This window comes from Cavia porcellus, unplaced genomic scaffold, assembly GCF_034190915.1.
Source record: "Cavia porcellus strain 051 isolate PalLab524CR breed Dunkin Hartley unplaced genomic scaffold, mCavPor4.1 scaffold_3, whole genome shotgun sequence".
Taxonomy (NCBI): domain Eukaryota; kingdom Metazoa; phylum Chordata; class Mammalia; order Rodentia; family Caviidae; genus Cavia; species Cavia porcellus.
In genome coordinates, this window is record NW_026947486.1 from 105,852,437 (window position 1) to 105,872,284 (window position 19,848).

Consider the following 19,848-nt stretch of genomic DNA (forward strand, 5'->3'; position numbering starts at 1 on the left):
CATTAGTCCAAAAATTAAGTCTTAACATATTTAAAAAGATGGATATCATCATACTAAGTATAATTTCATACCACAATGGTATGAAAGAATAAATAAATAGAAGGAAAAGTGGAAAAGGCACAAATATGTACAAAATAAACATACTTGGAATAATCAACAAGTCAAAGAAATCAAAGGAAAAGATTTTAAGACAAAGAAAAATGAAAACACAACATTGTAAAACATGCAATTCAGTAAAAACAGTACAAAGCAGGAATCTTATGCCTACATTAAAGCAAAATAGAATATAAACAATTCTCAAAATTATATAAAAATTTTTAGACTCAAATGTATACTTTTGATTAATAGTACTCCAATTCTCCTTTGAAAAAATTGTTGTATGATTCTACAAATAAATGTAGAAGATAGTCTGTTAACATCAATGTTTATAATACTGAGAAAAACTAAATTAAATATTACAAATATACATTAGGTAAAGAAAGTTAAACCACACAATATCCAAACATGGAGTACTATGTAACTATTACAAAATATGAGTAGCTCTGTAAGTACCAATTTGAAATATATGTTGTATTTTCATATAACATATATTAAAAGTTTAAAAACTAAATTGAAAAATACTATGCCCTGTAATGATTCCTACCATGTATAAAACAAAGACATAATGTATGAATGTGTGCATACGCTTACAGAGACATAAAAACCAATCAGAATCCTAGACAAAGAGTACAACAATGATTACTTAAGGAATAGGGCTGTAAATGTAAATGAAGGATGCTAACTTTTTATACCTATTGTAATTTTAAATTTTTTAAACTTATGTAATACTCCTCCATTTAATAAAAAACTTTGATGACAAATTAGCAATTGTTTTAGATACTTTTCTTGTTGATGAGATAAAATACTCAACACCCAAATTTAAAGGAGGAAATGATTATTTAGCTCACAGTTTGTACAGTTTTCAATCTATATCAACTGACTCGAATGGCATGGCAGACAACCATTGCAGAGGAGAAATAGTTCATGGTGGGCAGAAGGCAGCAAAACAAGCAAAGGATCTTAGCAGTGTTTTTCTGCCCCTTTTATCTTATCCAGGCTACCTACCCTTAGGGGAGGTGGCACTCACATCAATAATTCTCATGCCCTTGATTCCAGCATTGCACCATGAAATCAATCAACACACTCTAGATTCAGCCACCTCTGAAAAAGCCCCATCTATGACTCCATGAGGCTCTGGAGCGATATCCAGACATAAGCAATAACATCAATTAATTATTTTTAATCATATCTATCCTAGTTGCATGAAATGTAAATGCAAGAATAAAAGGGACAACCCTGGATGAAAAGAAATCACTTATATCAGTTTTATGATTAGATAAAAACATGTCCAAATTTTCAATTACAAAGTCTCCTTCAGTTCCTATTTGGCTGAAACAACTCAAGTATTTTCATACGACCTAAGTAATTAAAATACAGCAATGCTGTATTTAAATAGCTGAAGACTGATTTGCCCACAGTAACTTTCAGAGTGATAGTAACATCTGAAACTAACTTTAATAATTAAATTTTTTTATCAGTACCGGGGATTGAACTCATGACTGTCTGCTTGCAAGGCAGGCACTTATGCCGCTGAGCTAAATCCCCAGCCCCTAATAATTAAATTTAACAAAAGTCACCAAGATACCAGATAAAAAACTCAACATTATAACACCACTGCCTATATCTATAAATATTTTTTCTGTTGTACTCTCATCTAACTTCTCTGTTCTACAAAAAATTTTGTTTTAAAAAAATTTTTAAAACTTCTATGTTTAAAATTTTCCCAGAAAGACAAGAAAAACAGTGTGTGGTGGTGGTAAGTATATCTTCAAAACATATAATTGAAGTATTATATCTGTCTGCAAGTTTCCTAAATATCCATAACATTTAAATGATTCACTTTAAAAAATGGCAGGGGCCTGCCTAGGAATGTAGACAAGTAGTAACAGCAAGTACTTTCTAGGAAGCATGAGGCCTTCATTCCAATCCTCAGCCCTAAGTTCAATCCTCAGTACTAAAAAATAATATTCACACATGCACACACACACACACACACACACACACGCAAATTATGAAAGGAAAAAGTGATGCTTGAGCTTTCATAATCAGCGTTTTTAGCATATGATGATTTGCTGTGTCCAAAGCATCCCAAAACACATGATCTCATTATTTAAAGTCGTTGAGTATATCTGATGCAGCAATGTACATTAACTCATGTGACCAGAAATGTGTTGATTTTCCAGAGAAACTGCCCTCCCAAGAATAGAAGAGCCACCTAGTAGGGCTTGTTTTGCGTTTCAATGTAGCTTTAGGTATTAGTTGCCAAATATAATTCTAGTTGTTTTACAGTGAAGCAGACCTCAAGTGCCCCAAGAGATAAAATAGCACAGATTTTTAAGATTTAAAATGTCCATAGCTTCTTGCTGCAAAGCTGAGTACGTGTTTGTAAATATGGCTTGTGATTTTTCTATCTGAAAAATTAAATGATATCATGACTGGAGATTACAGGTATACAGTTCTTATAAAAACTGACTGGCTTCATCAAAGAAAGCAGAAACAATGGTTGCAAGAGGTTAGAGGGAGAGGGAAATGATTAGGTACTGTAAAATGGGTAGAGTAGTGGTGGTGCACCTATGGCACTGGTGCCACAGCCAGCTGTTTGTTACCGTTAAAAGGTCTAAAAGCTGATATAGAGATTGGTTTTCAAAATGAAAGGAGTAACAGTGATGGATAGTACTTGTTGCCTATCAGCATGAATGCACGTTAATGCCACATAATTAAAATGGCTAAGTTAGTCAATCTTATTGTGTCTATTTTACAACAAATAAAACTTATTTTTAAGATGTGGTGACACAGTCCTATAATCCCAGCTACTCAGGAAGCTGAAACAAGAAGATCCAAGTGCAAGAGCAGCTTGGGCAACTTAGTGGGACCCTGACTCAAGATATTCTTTTTTTTATTTTAAAGAGAAAAAAAACACAAAATTTCAAAACAAAATAGAGTAACAGTAGTTAATACATTGTGTATTGTTATCTTCAAATTGTTACACAGAGTACAAGACATCAGCACTTAATTGTCTAAACAGTATCAACATGAATTTTTATTTTCAATGAACTAAGAGAAATTAGTAGTATAACTTTCTTAACAGTATTGTGTGTGTGCCTATTTTATTTTTTGTACCAGGGATTGAACTCATGACTGCGCATTTGCAAGGCAGACATTTATGCTGCTGAGCTAAATCCCAAGCCCCAATATAATGCAAACCATCATGATTCTTTTTACTATTCTGAAAATCTAAATTGCTTTCTTAAGGGACATTTTTTCTTTGGAACTGGAGACTGAACTCATGACTGTGTGCTTGCAAGGAAAGCGCTTATGCTGCTGAACTAAATCCCCGGACCCTGTGCGTATGCACTGTGTGGGTGCGAGCGTGCATGCGTGTATGTGTGTGTATTTTTTTTTCTTTTTTGCTGTTCTGTTCATTTCTCCATTCTCCCATCCCAGTTTCTCTTTCCTTTGAAGTTTCTTCCCACTTTATAATATCAAGAAAAAAAATTTAAGAACTGGGAACAGGGGGCTGGGGATTTAGTTCAGCAGCATAAGCGCCTGCCTTGCAAGCAGGCAGTCGTGAGTTCGATCCCTGGTACTGATAAAAACGAAAAAGACCAAAAAAAAAAAAAGAACTGTGAACAGCTAATGATAGAGCACTTTGCCTTACATGTATGAGGTCCTGGTTCAATTTTTAGTACTATCAAAAAAAGTAAACTGTTTCTAAAAAGCAAGTTGGCTTCAAAGATAATGCAGTGTAAGAGTTAGAATCCAACCAGTGACTCCTGAGCAAAGGAGTGCTATGAGTCCAATTCTATGAGGTCTACTAAGAATAAACAAGAATACAAAAGGAGTAGATTACTTGAGTAAACTTCTTGATAGCCATGTGATTTGGGCAAATTATATAAACCTCTCTGAGATAATTTCTCCATGCTGCACATCAGAGGAACTGGATTTTTTTTTTTTTTTTGCCTTTTTCCTTTTTATCGGTACCAGGGATTGAACTCACGACTGCCTGCTTACAAGGCAGGCGCTTATGCCGCTGAGCTAAATCCCCAGCCCCAGGAACTGGAATTTTAAAAGCATTCAATAAACCTTAGGTATGATTAGCAACCACATCAATATAAAAAGTTGATTCTCTAAAACTGAAGAAAGATGCATTATTTCTGTTTTGGCAGAAGTGTAAGAGGTTATGTGAATATGTATGCCTGAATGCCAGTACTCACTACTGACTCCAGGTGTCTATGCCACAACTGACCAATTGTGAGGGTATACAAACCAAATTTTCTCAAGTTTCTTCTGAAAAGGTCTGAAGAATAATTCCAAGGAAGTTTTTCAAAAGCAGAACACTGTGCTCCAAACCAAACCTAGTCAATGACAATCTCTATAGGTAAGGTTCATTGTGACCTTTCCTTTTTCATTCCCCAAACTTATCCTATAGTATGGTAAGAAAACTCTACAGCATACTGCTTTCCAGATAAAAACAGACACAATGAGTATAAACTGAATGAGGATGGAAGGAAAGGGAAATGAAACTGATCTGGTTTTACAGTGAGGTTTCCTGATTCCTCTTATTTTGATTAGTTTTAATGGCAGATGGCAGATGGATATTGACATCTATTTCCATGACCAGCCAATTTTGACATCTGATTTCAATTTTCTTCCCACTCCTACCACCTCCTCTTCCCAATGCAAGCTCAGACCTTGATGGAGAATATATCAAACAAATTTAGGACTCAATCTTCTCTTATCATACTATTTTTGTTACACTTTAAATTCTACTGTGAAAATAAATACTAAATCAAATATTGTGTTCTCAGATTAAAATCACACAAATTTAGCTGTGAATGAGACCTAGGATCTAGGTAGTGACCTCAACAGGTATAATTCCCTCCCAGCTCCTCCCTGAATTCTCTGCTTCCTGGCTGCCTCGATGAGAGCAGCTTTCCTCCTATATGCTCCTTTGCTATGCTACTTCTTGACAGTCAACCAACCATGAACTAAAATGCAAGCTAAAATAAACCTCTTCTCTTTTAATCTACAGGCATTGGGTACTATGTACCGGAAAAAGTCACTAAGACAAGCACTTAGGACTTTAACAGGATACAGGGTAGTCTGGGGGAAAATAGTACCAACATACAATCTTGAATATCACCTTCTCCAAAAAAAAACTTACTAGAAAACTTATTGATAAAGTATCAATAGAAAGAAAACGCCATTGCCACTTTATCAACAACAGCATTAAAAATAGTTGGTTTTTTCCCCAAGTGATTATTTATAACTGACCCAGAAAAGTCACTGTCTCCGGAAGGACCCTCCCAACCACACTGATAATTTTCAAGAGCCCTTTCTAAACAAAGCAATGCCAAAGGCAAAAAAGTACAGTTCAGCTCCTAATAAAGTAAATTTCCTTAGAACAAGAAGTCTACCAATCTGCATGTGATACATATTTGTAGCCTGAGTTACAAAGCAGGGATAATAGTAGAACCTATTTGAAAGGACATTTCTCTGGGGTCCAAAGTTTGGGATTCTGTAAGTCCTGTGAACCTGTGTGTATTGCCAACTACCGGGCCTTTCCTATACTGTTCTTTCATTTTATTGTTTCTTTGACTGTTCATACTTGGATTTCTTCTTGCACCTCAAAAGAAATAGCAATTAATATTAATGACCGATGACCAAAAGATACAATGTATCACCTTGTCAGGCACAAAGAAATCATTTCAGTTGATGACAATCCTTAAGGCATATGCAAAGCAATACAACTGGCAATATAGCCCAGTGGCACGGCACCTACCTGGCAAGCACAAGATCCTCAGTTCAATTCTCAGTACCAAAATAATAATAATGATGATAATAATAATATATGTCATTAAGTAGAGACATGTCAGTATATGAGTAACCTCCATGTTTGTGGCTCACCAAGAGTTATGAACTGTCACCTGTTTGCCATAAATTATACATACTCAGTGTTGGGAGAGATGGACAGGATGCAGTGGAGCAATTTAGGGAAGGAGAAATGAAGGCATTAAAGAACTGAGTAGAGTCCAGTGCAACATTTCCACAGATGGCCTCTGCTCCACATATGCCTTGTGCAAGTCCACTATTTGCTTCTGAGAACTATTATCCTTCTTAATAAGAAGCAACAGAACATTTTGTTAAAAAAAAAATCAAGGGGTTTACATGTATAGTCAGGCTGCCTAGATGTGTACCCGAGCTCTACCTACTTATCTTCAGTATTTATGATCCTTTAAGCTTCACTTTTTGACTTGTAAAATGAAAATAGAAAAATTATGACTAGAAGTCAGGAAGTAAAGCAGGATTTGGCACAGTGCCTGGAGTATACTGTTAGCGGACCCTCAATAATTGTTAGCTGTTATCACGGAAACAATAAATACGATGTATAGTCGGACTAGGGTAGAGAGGAAACTAGAACAAGAATGGACAAAGAAGTTATTGCCTCTAGAAACAAGAAGACAACAGTCAAGCTCAGAACAATGAAAGTGCAAGTGAGAAAGAGATAAACAATTTGAGAAATAGCTTGAGAGTTAACTTCCAGAAACTTCCAGGGCAACCCCAATAAGAAAAAGCTTATTTAGAACAGAAGACACAGGGAATGCCACTAAAAGGGAAGAAAGGCTATAGAAGGTAAGCAGTACTAGCTGACCTGCAAATCTCAAGGGGTAGGGAATGCGTCATGCACTTGTATTTTCACATGTCTGGAACTTTCTTCAGTTAAACCTAAATAAGAATTATAACAAGTTTGAAGATGAGACAGGTCGATGAAAAAAAGAAAAAAAGGCAGTCCATACCAGGTTAGAGCACAGTGGAGTAACGCAAAACTGAATTGTCCGCACTGGTGAGAAAACATGTATATCAACAACCGTATGTGTTACATTAATTATGGGCCCTGGCAGCTGAGGTCCTTAGAATGTCACCTGCTTTACCACAGAAGAGACACTGGAGGAATGCATGAGTGAGTAACTGACAATACTCAACATTTTAGGATTTCTACCTCAGAAGCCTGCTTCTACTACATAATAACAAAACCTGGCTACCACTTATTAAGTACTTCTTCTGTGCAAGGCACAATGGAAGCTCTCAGCAAGCATTCTCTGAATCCCCACAGCACGCTCACAGGATAGGTACTGTTTTCATCTCCACATTACAATTGAAGAGACTTGCCTCCCTTCAAATGGGAATTAGGGGACGATTGCTTCAGACAGACACAGGCCTGGGCAAAAAGGAGCAAGCGCCTCCTACGTGGTCCAATTCAGGGGATTATAGTAAAACATTTCATAATGATCAGGGGCCAAAAGTGTGGCTGATAAAGAAAATATGATTCTCAGGCTTTATCTACAGCATGTTTATCTCCTGTGGCAATATGTGCCAGTGGTAGTCAGCTGGCAGTGATACCAAGATTTAGGATCCTGGCCAGCTCTGTGCCTTTCCATCAAAATATGACCAATATCTGGCAGAGTTAGCAAATGTCAAGATGAATGGGTCTTCTCTAATTCATATGTTACAAACTGGATTGTGAAAGTTAGTCAAATTCCATTAGAGAATTACAGTTCAGATGCTCTGAACACAAAATACGTATGACCCATTAGCCAAGGCTCTTAAAATTTCCTTGCTCTATGGAAATTTCTATTGTAGTAGTAGTTCTGGCATAAGATTTGATCTTTTGTTTTGTTTTGTTTTTGTTTTGGGGGAAAGGATTTTGCTACACATTTCTGACTGGCCTTGAACTCACTATATAGTCTAGGCTGGGCTCAGACTCCAGTGATCCTCCTGCCTCAACCTCTCAAGTGCTGAGATTACAGGCATGTACCACCACACCCTGGCAGAAATTTGATCTTTATCACACTTCTTGGCAACAGTAAAATTCCATTTCCATCAATTCTGTTTCCTCTCAGGAAAGAAGTATCTCAGGAAATACTCAAACATTGTTCTCATCAAAGTTCTCAAACATGAATCATCTTCAACAGCCAGGAAAACACTCCTTTCCCCCCACTGTTTTACATCATAATGTACTTTCCTCAAAATGACAGCTTTTGGGCAAGATATATTGGGGGGCAAATATCATAACCACAGAGAAAAATCATTCAATTTTCTTACCCTAAAGTTTTTTTCAAGCAACTCATTCTGCCTCAAGGACCTTCTCCCCAGAGCTCCATATGTTCCACCAATGCATTCTTTCAACAAGTATTTCTTGAGCATCTATCAGAAGTTTAGATATAATGTAATGAGTGGTAGATATACAAATTCTAAAAATGTATCAGGGCTCTGTCAGGCAAAGATTACGAGTAGTCACTGTAGGTGGTGGGATCATCATAGACATTCTGAGACTTTTCTTCAAGGAAATGTTTCCCAAAAGAAAAAGCATTTAAAGCTGGCTGTTTAAGGACATGCAGGAGAAATTAAATGGAAGGAAAAAAGGCACTATGGCAACAAAGAAAAGGCAACTTAAGGTCGCCAACTCCAAGGAGCACAACTGACCAGGATCGTATCTGCCTCAGAAATTCATCCTCAGGTTTTATGAAATCATACCTTCAGTGTAGTGCTCCCAGCCAATGACTGAGCACAGCACAGGTGCCTCAGGCCATCCCAGTGTGATCATAAAGTCTGATGTATCAACTTTACTGAATTAAGAAACGCATAGCACATTACTAAAGCACACTACAGGCTCAGTCTGGGTGGCTCACATAGGTGTGATGTTGGCTAGCATATATGGCACCTCACCTACTTTTCCCTGCTCTGCATCCCAGTTGTCACAAACTAATCAGTTGTGCTCTACCACACCCTCCTACAAAGATGTTTCTGCTTTGGAGCCTGCTAAGCATATAATGAACCTCCTGAAACATAACTAAAACCTTTCTTCCTTTAAATTATGGGTACCGGCTATTATGTCCAGAAAGGGGAAAGCTGACTAATTAAAAAAAAAAAAAAAAATTGATGCTAGAGAAAGAGGGCTATTGCTGTTACAGTACTTGACCATGTGGTTTAAAGGATTTTGGAACTAGTTTACAGATGTTTGGAAAGGTTTGGAGATACTAGCTAGAGAAACCTTAGAATGCTGGAAGCACAGCTTAATGTGTGAATCTAGTCAGAGCTCAGAAAACCAGGATACTACTAAGAATGGAAATACTAAAGAAGTTTCAGTTGCGAACAAGGACACCATTGGTAGGTAGACGAGAGGCCATGTGCATTAAGCTGTAACAGAAAATGTGTCCACATTTTGCCCATGTACTGAGACTTTGAAGGATACTGAGATTAAGGGCAGGCTATGGACTAATTAATCTTGTGGAGGAAATTTAAATCTAGCCCAATATTCAGGCTGTGGTATAGGTACTGGTGGCTGCTTTTAGCCCTATTTATGAGAACTGAGAGCAAGAAGCAGAACACAAAAACTGAAAAACTTAAACTACAGGTAAAAGAAATCATGTTAGGGTCAAAAGTCGAGGCCAAAAGAGGTGTGGCTGCTAAAAAGATCAGCAACATTAAAAAGAAATCAAGTACTTTGTATAGGTACAAGAAGAAAGACTACTTGAAGGCATTTCAGAACTCACAAGATCTAACCATTGCAGTTACATTTGGAAGTCCCTGAGGTCACTGCTTGAGGCCTCCTAGAGAATTGGTTCCCAGGAATTCATTTCACAGTGCTCAGACATGCAGGCACTCAGAGACTGCTACAGCCATGGTTCAAGAGGGCCAGGCTACAGCCTGAGCTGAAAGTTGATCTTAGTGTTGTCCATGTGATGCTAGTTTTACCAGCATGCCGAGTCAAAGTTATGGGGTCAGGGAGGCTCCCAATTTGAATTTCAAACAAAGGTCTGAGAAGGCAGGCAAAAAGTCCCTGGAAAGGTAGTGGGTAAACTGTGGGAATGAAATCAAAGGTGCAGTGGAGACCTCAGGAAATTGCAGATGCTGGGAATGTGGGACATCTGCTGAGCAAAGCTGTACTCCAAGGGTAGAGCCCACCCAAGAGAGAGGTGCAACCAGAAAGACATAGGGGTACACTTGTCTAATCACTCCGGATCTCACATTTTACTACCATGTGTCCAGTTACCAGACATGGAGCTACAAACAAGACTTATGTCTGCCCTGCTGAATTTTGGTCTTCATTAGGTCCAGTCCTTGTCTACCCCTCTATTGCTCCCTTTTGAAATAGAAGTGTTTACTCTGTACCAATGTACCTTGGGATTATATAACTTGCTTTTCTTTTCTTTCTTTACTGTTTTTGTTTTTTTCAGAGTTGCTACATAAGAATCAATTCTCGGAAAGCTATGGATTTACAAAGCTGGAGCCTAGCCCTCCTAAGGTCAGAGGGCTCTGAAGTGTCATTTAATGTTAGCCTAATTACTTACTTTCTCAGAATCAGGTTTTTTTTTCCTCATCCTTCCTCTCAGACAAAGGAAACTCACTGAAGCTCTTAGGCTTTACTTGTGACAACCAAAATTACCTCACTGGGAAAAAAAAAAGATACCTCCAGACAGTCTGAAATGGTTTTTGTCTTTTAGGGAAGAGGTCTCACAAGCCATAAACCATCAAATCTACATGACTAAGGAACTAAAATTGGAGCTGTAGTCTTCTAGGCTGAGATAATCCCTTGTAAGCTAAAAGGAAAACCCAAAGCACTTATGAGTACTTTTACATCTTCCAAACTGATTTAGTAAATATATTGCTGTTCTTTTGACTTGGAAAGGGGAAGGGTGAAAAGTAGAAGAAATACTGTAATAGCTATTTTTAGTTTGCTCTGGGCTATTTTGGCAAAAGAACTAAACAACTACTGAAGTCATTTTAAGGTTTACTTGGCAGTTTTCAAAACCAAATTACTTTCAGTTATAAAATAAATTTAATGGTATCAATGATATAGCAATGATCACTTTTATATTGAGCACATTGCATGTGAAAGGCATTTTACATATTATCTGTATTCTTCATACAAATACCATGTTAATATTTTACATTAAAACTTTCAAACTGTGGCCCAGAGATACAAATGGGCCAAGAGTAACCAAAATATTCAAAGCCCAGATTTACAGATGGCAAATAAAAAGCATGACAGTATTTCTCTTACCAAATCTGTCTCATACACGTAAAATGCCCATATACTCACATACTCATACTCACTCCCAGATAGTGGACAGATAGTCAGTTTTACCCTGCAAAATCACTTAAATGCTAACTCTGTAATTCAGTAGCTGTAAGACTTAAATGGTACAGGTTACTTGATAGTCAAAAAAAAAAAAAAAAAAAAAAAAAAAAAAAACAGGCAAGGTACACATCTGTAATTCCAGTACTTGGGAGGCTGAGGCAAGAGGATCATTGTCAGTTCAAGACCAGCCTGAGCTACGAAGGACAACCTGAACATACTGAGAACTTGTCTCAAAAAGGCAAAAAAAAAAATACTTGATAGAGCTTATTTTCTCATTGATAAATAAATGTACCACTGTCTAGTGTTCATCATATTGCTACCTTTTCTCTTATTATTTTATTATTTGAGTACTGGAGATTGAACCCAGGTCATCTGCACTAAGCTATCTTCCCAACCCTCAAACCTCTTTTGTGACGGGGTCTCACTAAGCCACTGAATTGCCCAAGCTAAGTTTAAACTTGCAATCTTCCTGTCTCAGCCTATCAGAATGCTGAGACTGGATGCATGTACCAGAATGTCTGACTCCCTCCTTCTGATAGCCTAAAGAACAAATGAAGGTAAGGCAAAAGCATGCTATCTGTATGGTACAATAAAGGTAAGATTATTGGCACTTTCCTTAATGATAACGAGTTTCTACGACCTATGAAATACACACGTGGTTAAGGAACTGGCACCTACTTCATGTCATCTATCCATAATTTTTGTCCACAAAATACAAGAATTTTACGTATTAGCTACATGGGATATGGTCTAGAAATGCAAGATTGATTCAATATCCATCAAACATAATGCCATCCAAAATATAAACAGCTTGAGGAATAAAATTTATATAACTATTATTATAGATGCACAAAAAGTGTGACATTCATTCACCTGCAATTCATGATTAAACACACAGCTTTTCAGTTAACTGCAAATAGAAGGGAACTTCCTAAGTCCGATAAACGGCATCTATGTAAAGCCTACAGCTAACCTTTAGTGGTTAAAGATGAAGTGATTCCCCTCCTAAAATGAGAAATAGGCAAGGAATCTACTCTTAACACAAGGAATCCACTCTTTCCACTCCTATCTTGACACCATACTGGACTTCATCCTTGCTAGAACATAAGATACAAAGAAGAAATAAATATAGATATGGATTACAGAGAAGATAAACAACTGTTCTTATTCATAGAAAACATAATTAGCAGTTGAGAAAATCCAAAACAATACACAAAAATTGATTAGTGACCTTAGCAAAGTTTGAGAATAAAAGATTAATAATAAAAACGAATTGTACTTTTATATATGTCAGTTATCAACTGAGGAAGGAATATTTTTAATATTATTTGCAACAGTATCCAAAAACAAGCAATACTCAGCAGTCAATCTAATAAAGAGTATAGTAAGATGTATATAAAAAGTATGAAAAGCACTAATGGGACAAATCAAAGGTGTAATTAGAAAAATAAACTGTGGTCATGGAGTAAAACACTATCAATACAGTGATCCCTCCCACGATTTTTGTGCTGTGTCACTTACTCATGGTCAACTAGTATCGTCACAACTCCATCTATCCTCCTTCTGAGTATGGTCAGTTCAACAGTAACCTAATGCTATGTCACAATACTTTTTTCATTTACCTCATTTTATCTTATTACATATGCATTGCACCATCTCACATTACCAGAAGAAAGTGAGTACAGTATAAGACAGTATCTTGAGAGAAAGATCACATTCACATAACTTATTATAATTTACTATTTTAATTACTGTTACTAATACAGTACTATGCCTAGTTTAAAAAGTAAATTTATCATAGATATAAAGGAAAAGCATAGTATACATAGAATTTAATAGTAACTGTTGTTTCTTCTTAGAATGTGTCCCTTGTGAATAAGAAATACTATTGTATTGTAATTCTCTCTCAAATTGATATATGGGTTTTAATCCACAACCAAATAAAATCCAAAGTCTTTAAAAGAAATTGATGAGGTTCTAAAAGTTGTATAAAAACAGTCTAAGATAACCCAAACAATTCTGAAAAATAAAAAAGTAAAACTAGAGTACTCAAATCGACTGATTTCAAAATAGGCCATAAGCAATAATATTCAAAACAGTATAGGTTAGCAAAAGGCTAGACACATGCATCAGTGGAACAGACCAGAGTACAGAAGCTGATCCTTGCATACACTTCCAATTAATTTTTGACCAAAATGTCAAGCTCATTCAATAAATAAAGGACAAAGGGTAGTCTTAACAAATAATGCTGAAACAGCTGGAAATATCAATGTTCCAAAATAAAAAAAAAACCCACCTGAACCCATTATCTCACACAGTAACCAAGTTGAAATGCACACTTGTAGACTAAACTGTAAATCCTAATACCACAAAACTTCTAGAGGAAAAAAGTAAATCTTCATGATCTTGGATCAGGCAGTATATTTTTGGACAGGCCAGAAAACTCATGAACTTGTAAGCAGAGGCAGGAAGATCTGAAGCCCAAGACCAGCTCAAGTAACTCAGTGAGATTCTGTCTCAAAATAAAGTTTTTAAAAGGACTACAGATGTGGTTCAGTAGCAAGCAAGTAGCCCTAGGCTCAATCTCCAGTACCTAAAATTAAAGAAAAAAGAGAAAAGGAAAAAAACTGGGGAAAAAACCCCTAAAACTTAAAACTTTTGCTCTTTGAAAATTAAAAAGACAAACCACAAACTGGGAAAAACATTTACAAAACACATATACTGTATCTGACAAAGGACTAGTACAGATAGGTAAGTATCCCTCAAAACCATAATTTAAAAAATCTGCCCAATGGCTGGGATATAGCTCAGCAGCATAAGCGCCTGGCAAGTGCGATGTCCTGAGTTCAATCCCTAGTACCAAAATAAAAATGAAAATAAATAAAATCTTCCCAATCAAAAAATGTTAACAGATACTTGCTAAAATGATGTTATTAGAAAAACTGCACAATAAAATCATAATGAGGTATCACTACATATCTGCAAGAATTTAACAGAGGATAAATAACAAATGGAACCCTATACATTGCTATTAGGAATAAAAAAATGCTAGTGTCTTTGAAAACCAGTTTACAATTTTTTACAAAGTTAAACACATACCTGTCATAAAACCCAGCTATTCCACTCCTGTATTACTTCCCTAAAAGAAAACATTTATCTACCACAAAACCTAAACACAATTGTTTATAGCAATTTTATGCATACTTCCCCAAGCCAAAAATAACCCAAATGTCCATCAACTGGTAAAGGGAAAACAAATTGTAGCACCTCTACATAGTGAACTCCAATCAGCAATGAAAGGGAACAAACTGGATAAATACAATGAACTAGGTGATTCTCAGAAGCATTACATCAAGTAAAGTAAACCGAACTTCCAAAAGGCTACATATTTTGATCCCATTAATATGAAATTCTAGAAATGATAAAATCATAAGGGCAATATTCAAAGTAATAGTTGCTAGGGGTTGGCAATATAGGAAGGGGATTAAGTATAAATTTTGATTTCAGTTGTACTTAAGACACTATAATTTTATGAAAATTCATAAGACTTGACAGAGCTCAAAAGCATAGGTTTAAGTAAACCATATATTAATAATCTTGAAAAAAATGTGTGTCATCTCAGAAATGGCCAAGTAATTCACACAGAAATCATAAATAGTAAAAACTAAAAATGCTGATTTCCAATCCTAAATTTTAAATCTGTTGATTAAAGGACAGGAAGACATGGAGGGCAGGCAAAGTTGATGAAAATTTTGTAAGCATGTCTACCACTGTTAATTGATATAACTGTGTAAAAGGGAACTCTAGAAATAAGGTGATAAATGTGTAATTTGGAATGCAAATATGCCCATTTAATTGAAACAGACTAACTGAAGACAATAGCCACTAACTGTCCTTACCAATTTTTTTAGTTTATAGATGGCTCATTTTAAGATTTGCGTAATGATAGAGGACACTGTTGAAGTACTAATTATTGGGCAGATTTCCTCGTTTTACAAGTGTTCTTATTTAGAAGAGCAGGGAATAAACATTTTCACTGTGTATAATTTCTTCCTCTTAATCAGAGTTCTAAAGTGACATACTAGAACTTGGTGGTAAAGGCTACAAGAAGGGGGAAAGTGAAGAGTTGTGTGAAGCCTCCGAAGGGCCTTTCTCTCTGGAAGGCTATGCAATCACAGCTGCATAGCTATCCAACAATAGAGTGTCTAACAATGGGACAAGCCAGGACAAACCTACGGTTCTAAGGTGTGCAGTATGCTATAGTCAAAAAATGACAGGAATCCCTTAACTACAAACATAAACTAAAAATTAGACTACAGAGGACTTTTCTTCATTTATTCACTCAATTATTCATACAACAAATACTGACTGACTGACCACTATGGGCCAGGCTCTATATTAAGCTGAAGACAGAGATAAACCTGATCTGGAGTAGCTTACAATCTGCTGGTAGGCACTGGTGGAGGGAGTAAGAGGTACAGGGGCAGCCAAAAAGCCAGAGTACACCTTAACAGAAGACAAAGTCCACAACTGTGGTTTATTCTTTGTACATCATTCTCCATCAAGATCTCAGTGCTCCAGAGTTCAGGAAGAAGACAATAGTGGCAGTCACTCCAGGCAGCAATACACGTGTAGGTAAACATGGTATAGCCAGTACACTGTTTAATGTTGTAGTGCACTGAAAATCTAATGGAAAATAGTGTGTAATAAGACACACAGCTAGGTATGAGTCACAGTGGTTGAAGGCTTTGTAACTTGTATGAGGAATCACATACCAGCCTATGGAGTATACAATGAGCAGGCTGTGGGCAGAGGAGTAACCAACTAAGCTTTGCAAGTAGAAACCTGATTGCAAGAGCAATATCAGGACAGGTAAAAGAAGAACGCAAAGGAGGAAGGTCCTCAATTTTGGGGGTGACTGAAAGTCTGGTGGTGGACAAAAAGTTGGTATTAACTAGAGTTGCAGAACAAGTCCCTCCTTCAATCATCCAGAGAAAACTACCAATTCTCCTGTCCACTGCCTGTTTCTAGCTATCATGAATACTTACTTCTCTTTCTCATTAGATTAGTAGGTCTTTAGAAAAAGGAATGGGGTCTATTTCCCCTGTCCTCCTTCCCCTCTCCTCTCTGTCTCTCTGTCTCTGTCTGTCTGTGTCTGTCTGTCTCTCTCTCTCTCTCTCTCTCTCTCTCTCTCTCTCTCTCTCTCTCTCTCTTACTCACTCATATTCCCAGTGTCTGATTACAGACACATGTTGAGTAACTGTAGACAAGAGGAATGAGGGAATAACTGAATGAAGATTTGGGACCAAGAAACCAATTGAGAGCTACTAAAAAATGTGATTTTTAAGGTACCAATCAGACGGAAAGTTGAAACGGATGCCTTTGAAGGTCTCTTCCAACACGCAGCTTTCATGATTCTAGCCCTTCCTCCCATTTTCTGAAAAGTAAGTGGCTGAAAAGGGGATATGTAAGATTGATTCTGTAGGGCAAAAAATTGGTCCAATAAAAAATGCCCAAGGCTGTTTATATCATGGCATAACAAACTAAAGTAGCTAAACTCCACCAGTTGATACCAAATAAAGGGAAACACTGATTGTTTGAACCTTGGAAAGGTGGCAAATCAGACAGTATAATCTACAGACAGCTACATACTGTATTGGGATGATGGGGCATCAGATGCTTAAAGGTAGACCCAGAAGTAAAGCCAAAGAAAAAATCCAAATAGGAAAAGAATGCATAATTAGAAAAGAAGACAGCAAGCAGAAGCCTAGGTAGGTGAGCAGTAAGCATAAGGATACTCAGCAAGGAGAAAGCAGACAGAACATAACGGGAAATTTTTAAAAGGCAATTAGTTGCTAAGTATCAATAATACCAGGATTGTGAAGCAGAAACCCAACCAAGGCATGGGAAGGTCCTGAGAAATCTAGCTAAAGAAAAGAAAATTTCCACTGGTGGGAGAATGGCAAACCAACTACTGTACCCAGACCAGGACTTCAAAAGACAGAAAGAGAACGAGACCTAGTTTCTCTGGCACAAAAATACAATGCTGGTCATTTAGAAGGAATTAGGCAAGAGCAGTCGTAACAAAAACCTGAGCATGCAAAGTCAGAATGAGACTAGCAAACATGCTGCAGTGCTGAGCTAGCAGCCTGAGGTTCCCAAAACTCTCTTCAACCCAAGACAGCCTTGTTCAAGGATAACGTTCCCCAGTTTCATCCACTGAAAATTGAGGTACACACAAAAAACAGGAAGCCTTCACAGCACTGCCAACAAAGCAAGCCCATGTGTAGAAAACAGTTGCTTAGGGGCTGGGGATTTAGCTCAGTGGCATAAGCGCCTGCCTCGCAAGCAGGCAGTCGTGAGTTCGAACCCCAGTACCAATAAAAAAGACAAAAAAAAAAAAAAAAAAAAAAGAAAACTGTTGCTTAATAAATACTACTGGCGGTATACTACATGGGAAGAACCATGAAGAGGACTGAATACGAATTCCTGTGTACAGAGACCTCTGTTCATTTTTTCTGCCCATCGCCACTACCTTAACCTAAGTACATTTCTTTTAAAGGTCTATAGTCCATAGGCATTACTCAGAAATCAATTCACTTTCATATTTGTATCCATATCTAGAGAAAATCATTTGGTACTAGGTGACTGGTCAAGACCACACTGTCAACTATACATAGAAGGCTTTTGATTTAGATCCCTGCCCCATCCCACCATTGTTTTGTGACAAGGTCTCACTAAATTGCCCAAACTGACCTCGTGATTCTCCTACCTCCACTCCTGAGGAGCTGGTATCACAAGTACGTACCACCATATCTGGATACCTCATGGATCTTATCATGGCTATGTTACGGTTTAGATCAAGAATATCCTCAAAAGGTCTCATGTGCTTACAGACAAGGCTCATGGAAGGTGACTGTATCATGAAGGTGCTAAACTCATCAGTGGAATCATCTGCTGGTGCTTTCAGCAGCTGAGTTTACAGCTGGAAGGGGGGGCCTGGCCTGAAGAGGCAAGTCACTGCAGGAAGTTATGTATTCTTCCCTGGTGCCTTCCCCCACTCTCTCAGCTTCCTCACACCATAACATGAACAGCTTGTCTGCCGCTATTCCTCTCTGACATGCCATTTTCTGCCTTTGCAGCAAGCTGACCACTGACTATAAACAAGAACCTACATAAACTCTTCCTCCTTTATGTTCCCAGTGTCAGGCATCATGTCTCAGCAACAAAAAAAGTGACAACAACACTATATAGCAGTGGGGGTGAACCTATGGCACACATGCCGCAAAGAGATGTTTATTGTCACTGAAAACACTAAAAGTTTCACCATTACTGCCATATAGCATATAAATAGAAGGGGAACCCACACTGCCACTCTTATTTCCCATTCTGAACCACAGCCCTGAAGCAGTTTAAGCAATGCTCTGGTCTATATCCTCCTATGAGAGAGACAAAAATCTAAGGACTACTGAGGAAACAAACTATGAAAATGAATCACATAACTAGTGGCAGAGCCAGCAAAGAAAGCTGAATGCCTCTGCTCCTTCAGTGTTTGTAATATCCTTAAATCTCATAGAAATGCCTATCATTAGGGAGAGAAATTCAGTTAAATGTGATCACTTACAATTCTCAATTTTCCCTACTAAACTCACACACAGTCCAACTGAAAGTGTCTTTGCATCTGCATAGACAAGCCCTGGTACATTACAGAACACAAGTCCACTAGAGGTCACTCAATTTAGATTCTCCAACTCCACAGCAAGAGAAGGCCTTAAGCAACTTCATCTGATTATGAGATTTTCCTGTTGTGAAGAATTAATCAAATTCATCTTAGAGGCTCATCTGCTATGTGACACACTCCTTGATATCAAAACTCCCTAATAAATTTCAACGCAAGATGTGCTTGTGATGTTTTCTCTCAATACTTTCTGATCTTGATCTGCTACTGTGACTAGTATTCAAAAGAATATAAATAAGCAGAAGGTGGTCGGATTCCTAATATCTATACAATCATTGGTAATTATAGCATACAAAGACGGGGGATTGAAAGAGTCTCATTTAGGGAAATAATTTATAATCAGAATTAACAGTGAAAATTGAGGAAAAACTAATAACTAATAAATCACAAATCACTGAGCTGACAAGTTATGCAGAATGATTCTAATTAATAATATTCACCTGTAACAAAACAGAATGTTGTTAAAAACACCAGAATATTTACAAAATGTAAAACAAATACACACCATGCACCAGCAACTTGATCTTAACCAACCTTCCTTACCTATAAAGTATAAGCTGCCCCATAAGTATGGTTTATGTCCCCAATTAATAAGAGTAGACCTCAAAGGAAAGACTTAGAATTTACCTAAAACCATATTTTAACTCAAAATTAATTCCACTGAATAAATAAAATGAACCATGTTTCACTCCAGAATCACAAACACAAGAAAATCAATACTGAATCTCTTCTGTAATAAAAGTGTAACTTTTTTACAATGTAAAACCTGACCAAATACTACTTCTACAAGTGATCAAGTTAACACTATCAGTGAAAAACAGTACTGATACAAGTTCTATAGATATTATGTGATGAGGATAGTCCTTCA

At 37.1% G+C, this 19,848-nt stretch overlaps 1 protein-coding gene and 1 non-coding gene across 9 annotated transcripts in view; one reads left to right on the plus strand and one right to left on the minus strand.

The window, feature by feature from the left end:
- Atp11c (ATPase phospholipid transporting 11C) overlaps positions 1–19,848 on the minus strand; it is a 179,743-nt gene that overhangs the window by 130,093 nt on the left and 29,802 nt on the right. The gene's annotated exons all lie outside the window — the stretch shown is intronic.
- LOC111755414 (U6atac minor spliceosomal RNA) lies at positions 11,824–11,946 on the plus strand. Its single transcript, XR_002789966.1, has one exon. It is a non-coding gene; the product is annotated as a U6atac minor spliceosomal RNA (small nuclear RNA).